This window comes from Balaenoptera borealis, assembly GCF_965194805.1.
Source record: "Balaenoptera borealis genome assembly, chromosome: 21".
In the NCBI taxonomy this organism is placed as follows: Eukaryota; Metazoa; Chordata; class Mammalia; order Artiodactyla; family Balaenopteridae; genus Balaenoptera; species Balaenoptera borealis.
Genome location: NC_138880.1, coordinates 3,817,387 through 3,827,978, shown reverse-complemented (window position 1 = coordinate 3,827,978; position 10,592 = coordinate 3,817,387). Strand labels below are relative to the sequence as shown.

Below are 10,592 nucleotides of genomic sequence, written 5' to 3'. Positions count from 1 at the left end.
GACGTGCTTTTCAAATTAAAATAATACATAAAAAAACAAATCAATAGGGCTTCCCTGGTGGCGCAGTGGTTGAGAGTCTGCCTGCCAATGCAGGGGACACGGGTTCGAGCCCTGGTCTGGGAGGATCCCACATGCCGCGGAGCAACTGGGCCCGTGAGCCACAACTACTGAGCCTGCGCGTCTGGAGCCTGTGCTCCGCAACAAGAGAGGCCGCGACGGTGAGAGGCCCGCGCACCGCGATGAAGAGTGGCCTCCGCTCGCCGCAACTGGAGAAAGCCCTCGCACAGAAACGAAGACCCAACACAGCCATAAATAAATAAAAATAAATAAAAATTTAAAAAAAAACAAATCAATAAACGTATATTGAGAACCATCTTTTCAAAAAATATAATTCACTAAAATGTGGTGAGTACACGTGCTGGGAAGGCAGGGTAGGCAATGCTAGAAGGCACACGATGAAATAAAAAATGTGCCCTGACCACCTTCTCATTTTCTAAGCTTTGTAGTCCACGCAATCCTGGAGATTCTGGGCCCAATGGAGACACAGGAAAAGACCACTCTAAAGGCAACAGACAACGTTCTATAAATGAAAATACAAAATTAAGCCATTCTGGACCAATATTATCTATCTTAAAATATAAAAGAGTTCTAGATGAAAGCTCATCTGTCAGATTAGGTGGCCCAGAGGGCCAACAAGGACAACACTCAACAGATATCTACTGCACGGCCCCGCGTGCCCGTCACGAGGAAGATGCTGAGCGATGACGGACGGGGTCCTGCACGTGCGGCGCTCCCATCCAGGGAGGGAAACAGATGCTCATCGACAAACACACGTCAGACCATCAGCTGCAGCCGATGCTACGGAGGCAGGAGGCTCTCGCTGCACGTGCAGCATCACGAGCGCACGGATGGCGGCAAGGCCTGCTCTGCGCGGGCAGGAGAGGGTGCCCTGCCATCTAAGGACGGGGGGTCAACCCGCGACTGGGGGAGGCGTTCCAGGCGGTTCCCAGCTGGGAAGGAGCGGGATGAGGGGAGGGGACCGGTGGCAGCTGGGGTGAGGGGCCCATGATGGAAGCTGAGCTGGACCATATTAAAGACTGTGGTCACCGACTAACAACAGGGGGCGCTGAAAGGGTGCTGACATGCTCAAACCCTCCTTCTGGGAGGCCCCCTGGCCACAGGGGGAAGAGGGGACACGATGGAGGCCGGCGTGGACGTGGGGAGACTGCCTACGAGGCCCCTGCATGGCGCAGACGGGGTGTCCTGGGCCCGGGGTAGGGGTGGTGACAGCGGAAGAGAAGTAACGCAGAGAAGCCAACCGTGGCGTTGGCTTGTCAACAGCGGTGGAGGGAGGAGAGCTGGCGCCTACCTGTGGAGCTGGGCTGAAAAGTCACTGAGCAGGGTGTGTTTTCCCTTCTGCACTGTACTTGGTTTTGTTTGTTGGTGGCAGGATGGTGTCTGAGCACAGCTCGTGGCTGGACACGGCACACACAGGGGCGAAGGCAGCTCAGCAGCGATGCCCTCAGCCCAGCTTTGCGTGGAGTGAGGCTTTTCATTGTCTTTATGGTCCCCCTGGCACCATTTCAGAGCAGGGATTCCCTCTCCTACTTAGATGACCTTAGATAACTTATTTCCACAACTGTGTCTATGTTTTCTCCTTCACACTCAAACCCTCAGCCAACCAGCTTAAGTCCAAAAGCAGCTGGTTGAGGAGAAATGCTTGCCCCTTTTCTGAGACCAGATGATTTCTATCTTGCATGATATTTACCCGGCCAGTTTCTTATTGCAAGTACCAACACCCTGACTTTCTCCACTGATTTTTATCAAATGTGAGCAAAATACAGAGCTTAAATAACCACACAATCTGCTCTATGGAAAAAGATAGCAACACTGCTGAAACCGAGCCCTCGGCGGGCCAGAGGACCACTGTGCAGGAGGCCACAGTGGGAGTTTGCCAAGAACAGGGCCCAAATTCAGAGCGGCTGAGGCCCGACCAGGATGCCGTCGGGGAGTGCTGGTGTCTGAAAGTAGGATTTTGAAGGGAGGTGATCACATCAGTGGGGAAATCTGACTTATTCAATAAATGATGCTGGGACAACGTGCTAGCTGCTAACTATTTGGAAGGATGAAAAAAGTGAGATCCCTACCTCACACCAAGTTAAAGGTTTAAATGTAAAAATTGAAACCTGAAGAAAATGAGAACATAGGTAAATATTTACTTAACATTGGGATGGGGAAGCCTAGACATGACATTGAAGGCAGTTAATGGAAAGAATCAACACATGTGAGTTCCCGGGAATCCTGCAGCTGGAGACAGAGGAGTCTGAGGTGTGGAAGCATCACTTGGAAATGCCTCTTCTCGTCCTCAGCAATAGTTCTCAACAAGGGGCAGTGCTGTTTGGAACCTCCAGCAAATGCCTTGTTCCTTCTAACTCTCCTAGGAGGGCTTTTCTGAAAAAGGTCAGGACGAGGTGGGAGGAGGTTGGAACAAGCTTCGTCTTTTCCTCTCCTTCCCCGAGTGTGAAAGCCCCTAAATGGCCGGGATTCACAGGACTGAAGGTTACGAGATAGTCGTCAATTTTCAGATGCCATCAACCTCCTGCACTGGAGGAACAGAGCCCTTCAACTGTTTGACTTACTGCAGGAGGTACTGAGGGTTTCATAAGCTGTGTCCGAAAAGCGTCCTGTTCACAAGATCCTGTCTTTCCTCAGTGCCTTCTGAATAAGCTGCTCAGCTCGGCTCTCCTGCCCTCGTGTCTGGGCCTTCGGCTCTGAATGAGCCCTCCTCAGGGCTCCTGAGTTGAGGCTTATAGATTCTCTTCTTCCATGAGCATCCGCCTCAACTCTCCCTTACACCCTCTTCTCCACCCTAGAAACCGGAATGTTAAAAGGAAGGGTGAAAACAAACGTTCTCAGGATATTTCTAGTCACGTTTGTACGCTGTTTAAAAACAGCAATGTTTCTGAGTTGTAGCACTTAATAGACATTTGAGCACAGAGGAGCTTGGGTGGGAGGGTCCTGCTCCGAAATGCTGCCAAAGGCGACACCCGAGGAGACCCCTGATCCTTCCAGCAAAGGTGCTGCTCCAGCCCCCCTCCCCCCTGCACACCCCTCCCCCCAGCCTGGGGTCTAACCATCTCCCCAGTCGGGCTACCAGCCCCAGACAACCAGGTCGGTGGCAGACTGTGGCCTGTTCAGGAGCTCAGACCCACGCAGAAAAGAATCCCAAAGATGACTGTTGGCTTCTTCCCCAAGCACACACCTCTTCTGATCAATTCATGTGCCAATTTCAAACTCAGCTTTTTAAAGAACACCTCTCATCCTGAAGGATGCTTACTGAGCTGCCCTTACATTTCACCCGATAACTTTGCAGTCCTTCTCCTGTCCCCATGATGCAGAAGGAATTCAATACATCTATAAAATGTCTTATTTCCTGGGTCAGCTAGGAAACCGCGTAAGTAGGGCAAGGTCCTACTTGATGAGGCTTAATCTCATTTACTGACATGAGTTGAGTCATAATTAATAGTTGCTTACATCCTCCAGCTTGATACACTCAAAAGCAGATACGAGGAGAGTATCCACTGAGCTGCTTCTGGGCTGTGAGGATCTCTTCCCTGACACTCACGGGCCACACCCAGGCCAGGCCCTCCCTTTGACAGATGACGGGAGGGAGCCGGGTCCCCCATGCAGAGAACCTGGGGCTCTGAAGTAATTTTCCAACACCTTCCCTGAGGCCCAAGTGCTTCACACACACCCTCTGAAAATGTACCACCTGCTCTCCCGGAAACCGGGGCTGGATCTTGAATTCTGACACTTAAGTCGAAATATCTCTTCAGGGGCACGATGTGAAATCCAGTAACCCTCTGCTACATGTGGGTGAGCCTGACTAGTAAGACAAAGAAACTACCAGCTTTTCCTGGTAACATTTAAATAAAACGGGAGATTCACTTTTGGAATCTTATGACTTGCAGAGAACAGTAAAGCAGAAACATTTTTCTTTCACCATTCAGGATGTAGATCTTGTCATAAGGAGTTTCTATTAACAACATCATTCTTGAGTAGCTCACGAAAACATCGACTGCACACGCTTCAACGTTAAAAAGACAGTTTAAAAAGTAATAGTATATTTAGGGCAGAAAACGCTGAGTTTCACATTTTCACACGAATGATAAAAAAATGGAAACATTACTAGAATGGGTCTGAAACTGGTCTCCGCCCCCTTTAAACGGCATATTCACAGATAAGCGGAGCGGCCCTGGGAGCAGAGGGGCCTGGAGAAAGGCAGGTGGACGCTGTTCCGATGACGGCAGAGGCAGGGGGACGGGCAGAGGGGACGAGGAGGGGAGAAGAGGGAGAAAATGACGTCGGAAGGAAAGGTGACAGCGCAGCCAGAGGTTAGGCACCACCTGGAACAGGGGTTTGGAGGCAGAGGGTGCAGGTAACAGAGGCAGGAGGAGCAAGTGTCCTCGCTGGGGACTGAGCATGGACACAGAGCCTGGAAACGATGACGTACGACGTGCAAAGTGAACGACGCGGGACTTCCCTGGTGGCGCAGTGGCTAAGCCTCTGTGCTCCCAATGCAGGGGGCCCGGGTTCCATCACTGGTCGGGGAACTAGATCCTGCATGCACGCCGCAACTAAGGAGTCCACCTGCCGCAGCTAAGACCTGGTGCAACCAAATAAATTAAAAAAAAAAAAAAAGGGAACGACGCAAACTGGAACAGAAGTGGCCAGGACGTCGGCCAACAGATGCGGCCCCTGCCCAGCCCTGTGTGTCCTTCGCCTCCTCCTTTTCTCTCTGCTCTTAGAAAGGAGCATTTGTTTCTCCTGCCCGGAGAAGGGGAAAGAGCACAGGACCAGTCAGGGCCCCGGGTCCATGCCACTCCAGCCTGCTCCTGGCTCCACAGCCCTGGGCAAGTCATACCAACGCCTCATCTGAAAAGTGGGAATAACGGCACACAGCATGGTGGTGGGTGAAGGCCCCCAGCTCAGCGCCACGGATCCACACGTGGCGACCTGCTGTTACTGGCAGATAAAGCCCTGGGCAGCGGTCAGGAAACCTGAAGCCCAAGCCTGGCTCTGCTACTAACTAGCAACGTGACCATGGGTAAGTCCCATCTCACCATCTGCAAAGGAGAACAGTAATAGCAAATCTAATGCCTGCAAAGTGTTTTGTAAGTTGCGGTTAGCCTCAAGCAGCTTGAAGTTATGGTATCAGTGTAGTCACAGGAATTGGAACAGCGTGAGGTTCCCAAATCCTTCTAGAAGGATCTTTCTCACTTGCATGCCCCCATCTCCCTCCGGTGCTGCTCTTCTTCCTCGATGTGCCGACTCTGGCCTTGTCTTTGCTTGAAGACGGACATACACTGTTAAGGCACAGGAGCTTCTTTGAGGGGTGGAGGGAGGTGAAGCGGTAGAGAAAAAAGAACCCTAAAAGGTACGAAGAGAAAAAATCCACACAAAATGGTAAAGCCACTTTGGAAAACAATTTGGTGGTTTCTTATACAACAAAGCGTACAAGCCAGCAGTCCCATTCTGAGGTGTATTTACCCAGGAGAAATGGAAACACACGTCTACACAGGAAACTTTCTGTTCTCTCTCTCGAGTATGGTGGTGGTTACACTACTATGCATGTGTGTCACAACTCATGGCACTGTACGCTTACAACTGGTGGGCTTGACTGTATATAAATTATGCCTCAATCAAGCTGATTAGAAAATAACACTGGAATATATAAATAGGTGAGGTGATGGATGCATTAATTAACGAGATGGCAAGAATCCTTTCGCAATGTAGATGTACAAATACATATCAAATCATCACGGCGTACACTTTAAATTGTTAACATTTAAATGGTAGTATTTTACCATTTTATTTGTCAATTATATCTCAACAGAGCTGAGGAAAAAAAGAAGGAAAACAACAGGGTCTTCTTGGATATTTTCCCTTCCTGTACTGCCACACTGTCCCCCCAACCCCCAAGTCCCTTAGGATAAAGTATAAAAGTTAAATAGTTAAAAACAGAAAGAAAGAGCCACTCCCTTACCTGAGGAAAGAAGGAACATTCCACTCAGACACAGTAAAACCGGCCAGTGCAACCAACGGAGCCAGGGGTCAGGGGCAGGCTGTCACCCTTGCTCCAAACAATGGTGTGGAGAAGCAAAGAGCACACCAGATCAGAGAAGGAGGCTGCACTGCACAGGGAAAGCCCACAGAAAGGGACTCAGACGCAGCTGTTCCGAGGCCAGAGACGAGAGAGGAAGGCCTGCTGCTGGGAGAGCCTGCTGACCGCCCTTCAAGACGGGCACTTAGTGCCTCCACAGAGAAAAGAACAGCCGGCCTTCCCGTGGAGATAAGTCTCCATCAGTTCCGCAGGACCCAAAAAGAGGTACCCTTCAAGAGCATTCAAGGTTAGGGCAAATCTAATAAGCATTTCAGCTGAAAATCACTTCTGTGGAGGGCCACAGACTGCAGGTGCTTTAAATCTGAACTTGCAGACATCTCATGTACCAAAGCTTCCAGGAGGTCAGTTACAGTAGATGAGAGCATGAGATAATAAAAGTGTCACAAAAGTGTTTGCAACTCCAATACCAAACTCGAAAATCAGTCCAGTAATGTCATCTCCCAAAAGTACAGTCAGAAATGATTTACACAGTTCCGAGCAACGGTGTTTATTTTCATACGAGGAACGGTGCTTGTACACTTGCCAGGCTGGGCCATCCCAGTCCTCTACCTTGAATGAGGAGGACTCAGGTAGGGAATGGTGTACTTTATGACATCAGTCTCAAAAGTTCAAGAAAACAAGTAAATAATTTAAAATGTGAATAAATACTCATGTACAAAGATGTTTATTAACAGGGTCGTTTATAATGATCATGAAAAAGAGGAAACCACCTAACTGTCCCCAGACAGGAGAATGGCTGAGGAAACACGGGTGACTTCTAAAGACGAAATATTATGTAGTCACTAAAATGGTGTAACTTGAGAGTTTTACATGACATTGGAACATAGTAATAATGCTAAGTGAAAAATCAGTACACAAAATGGCCTGGGCCATATCTCAACCGTGTTTAAGAATGCACCGGGGGCTAAGGGACTAAAGAAACACGCCCAATAAGAGCGACTCTCTCTAGGTGTTCTTTACATTTTTTGATATTATGAAAATTGTCTACAATGAGCCATTACTACTTTTATGAATAAAAAAAAAAAGTTCAAACACTACAAAGAAAAGTACTTTTTTTTAAAAGTTAGGCATGTACAACAAAAACATGCTTAGTTTTTCCTAGTAAAGAAAATGAATTTCACATGAATCTGTCTGTTTTCAGCCTAGGCCTCTCAGACAATTCTTTCTTCCTTACCACCCACAACTTAAGATGCAGAATACGTCTTCTGTTCTCTTCATTTATCTTATCTTTGTTTTTCACTTTCAAGGCTGTCCCTTCTTTGTGGTGTCTGAGCCCTCGGTGGATAGGTCTCTGCATGGTTTGGGGCCTCGATGTGCAGGAGTCTAAAGGTTCCTCCTCGGTCACACTTGCTCTTTCTCTGGATTCTTTCTTCAGCCTTCTCATGCTCCTCTGGAGGCTTTGGCCATCAGGACTGAACTTCACCCAAAGAATAAGAACATTTCCTGCTGGTCCAAGTACTTCACAGTAGTTGAGGTTAATGTTTACAAGAAACAACCTAGGATGAACTCTTTTAGCCTATCTTGGTTCACAGAATTAGAGAATCATAAAACATTCGATCTGGAGGGACTTTTAGAAGTTATCTATTCCAATTTTGGTCCTTCTGAAGATGTGACTGTCCTAACTGAGAGTACAGCTTGTGATTATCCACTTACTACGTAGGCGGCGCTCAAACGAAACCCGTGCGAAGGCAGCGGAAGTGATGCCCCTGGCTGACATGCATCGGGCTTTCTTAATGACCCTACTCCTGACCCCGGGGGTTGGGACACCTTGAGGTCCTGGCCTCAGCCAGGGGTGGGGAGGCAGAGACCATGGGGAAAGAGCAGAGGGTGATAAAGAGAGCGGGTTACCAAGAAGGCTGCAGAGCCTGCACCCTGGAACGTTTTCAGGGTCAGCTGATGTCTCAAGTGCTGTCCAGCTCCGTTATTTTACATCATCCAGAGACCACAGGGCCGGGAAGAGGCGGTTTAGCCTGGAACTATGAACCACAGGATTGTCCTGCGGGGAGAAGGAGTGGAAATTTCTGACCCTCTCCTGAGCAGTGCAGTCGACGGCCTTCATGAATTTATGGAACATGAACAAACTTATTTTGGTCCTCTAGCTACAGTTTCCACTGCAGAGCCTGTGGGCTCAGCCCTTCTGTACCAGGCCCCGTTCCGGATATATTCACTCTCCCTCCTGCATTTTTGTCATTCTGACATTTTAAATTTCTTGTTGGCTCATAAAGCGTGTGAGTTATTCAGATGTTTTCCACACAGCCTTTTGCTCCCTGGGAAGGCACTGTCTAAACCTAGGAAGTAAAAATATTTTTTAAAGGATGAAGAAATAAAAGCAAAATTAATTCAAATGAATTAAAAGTTAAAGGAGTTAGGATGATTTGGCCTGAAGAAGGGAAGATTTAGGAGGTCCTACATGACTTACATGAAAAATATTTCTTAAAAACGGAAAGACGGCCTCAGGAGGCATAAGTTCTAGTTTTCTGGAGGTGTTCAAATGGGATCTGAATGACTGAGTGGTGGGTTAGAGCAACAAAGCCCCTACCTATTGTTTCCATTTTAAACGGATAATTCAGTGATTCCATGAAAAGGTTACCAAAAGGAAATACATTATCAGCCACTCTTTACCCAGTTGGAGATACAGCAAACACTCTTTCCAACGACAGGCGAATGGATAGACAAGATGTGGCACATACATACAATGGAATATTACTCAGCCATAAAAAGGAACGAAATTGGGTCATTTGTAGACACGTGGATGGACCTAGAGTCTGTCATACAGAGTGAAGTAAGCCAGAAAGAGAAAAGCAAGTATCGTATATTAACGCATACGTGTGGAACCTAGAAAAATGGTACAAACGAACCTATTTGCAGGGCAGGAATAGAGGCGTAGATGTAGAGAACGGACATGTGAACACAGAGGGGGAAGGGGAGGGTGGGACGAATTGGGAGATTAGGTTTGACATAAATACACTACCATGTGTAAGTAAAATAGCTAGCTAGTGGGAATCTGCTGTATAGCACAGGGAGCTCAGCTCAGTGCTCTGTGACGACCTAGAGGGGTGGGATGGGGGCTAGCGGGTGGGAGGGAGGTCCAAGAAGGAGAGGATATAGGTATACATAGAGCTGATTCACTTTGCTGTACAGCAGAAACTAACACAATACTGTAAAGCAATTATACTGCAATTTTTTTAAAAAAGTCTTTCATTGTAATAAGAAAAACTACACTCAGGAGGAAAAAACTTTGTAACTGAATGGGTTGCCACACACTGCAATAAGCTCCCACTGGAAATGTGGAACTACTTGCAGTGAAGATTTGAAAAAGATTTGAAAAATAGATTATTACCATCTTGCGGAGTGTTTTAGGTGCAATACTGCTTGAAAGCCAGGGACTAGAACAGCTGAGCTTTACACATTTTCTCCCACTCCAAGACAGAAGTGGCTTCTGAACGTTTTTCCCTTTCTGTAGGCACTATAGACAGATTCCCTCCAAATATTCTAGGTAAATTTTTTTCTTCACTCCTAACCAAAAATAGATGCGTTTTCATGAGCAAATCACTTAACATCACATCCCTTCTATCAACTGGCAAACCTAGGATCACTTGTTCCAGTTCTGTGCCCTGAAGTGTTGGGCTGCTTGGCTAAGTTCCAGGAACTATATTAGGGAAATACTTTCCCTTCAGCCGCAGTTTAAAATGGAACTATGTATATAAATAGATATCTTGGTTCTTACATATTTATTTGCTAATTCTGTTCCAAGTGTAATGGAAGCTCAATAAAAATGTGAATGACACAAAAACATTGATTCCTGATATCACTACATATTATTTCTATTAATGGAACATTAGTATAAATAGAAGAGTTGATAGATGAAGATTATTATCTTAAGTATTTTCCATGCTCAACTTATAGCCCCATATTTCTTGTTCTCATTCCAGAGGTTCTTAAGCAATAGTTCTTAGGCAGCAGAAGCAAGAGAGGACAGATAGCTATTAAAATGATTTAGTTGGACTTTTTGGGATGTAGCAAAGTCTGTTCAAGGCTCTGAAGTGCCTCATCAGAAGGCTGCAAACTTGATTCAGTTCCACCAGTAAGTGCAAAAGAGCAGTGTAAGTAGCCTAAACAAGGCAATAAGTCCATAAATTGTTCATCTGGTTGGTAAATCAGGTGAAAGTTTAGCAGTTCTTCATATCTCTGAGACTATGAAATTAAAGTCTTGTTACCAAATTAAGAAACCATAAGCATTTACTTGATATCACCTTCAAAGGACCACGGAGACAGAAGTTAAAAAATATAAGAGAGATAAGACAGTTTATAAGATTTCTTTGAAAATAATTTCCCGATTCTGAGAGTACTCCTGGCACTTCATTCCTTATGCATGATTAAGATAAACTTTCCTGGGCAAGTCACTAGC

The 10,592-nt window shown here is 46.7% G+C and overlaps 1 protein-coding gene across 12 annotated transcripts in view; it reads right to left on the bottom strand.

Annotated features, from left to right (window-relative positions):
- Positions 1–10,592, bottom strand: part of SLC20A2 (solute carrier family 20 member 2) — a 105,783-nt gene that overhangs the window by 50,958 nt on the left and 44,233 nt on the right. The window contains exon 2 of one of the 12 annotated variants that reach the window (XM_082374711.1): positions 5,281–5,430. The exons of the other annotated variants lie outside the window; for them this stretch is intronic. The gene's annotated coding sequence lies outside the window, so the exon portion shown is untranslated. The remainder of the gene's footprint in view (positions 1–5,280; positions 5,431–10,592) is intronic. 12 annotated transcript variants of the gene reach the window in all.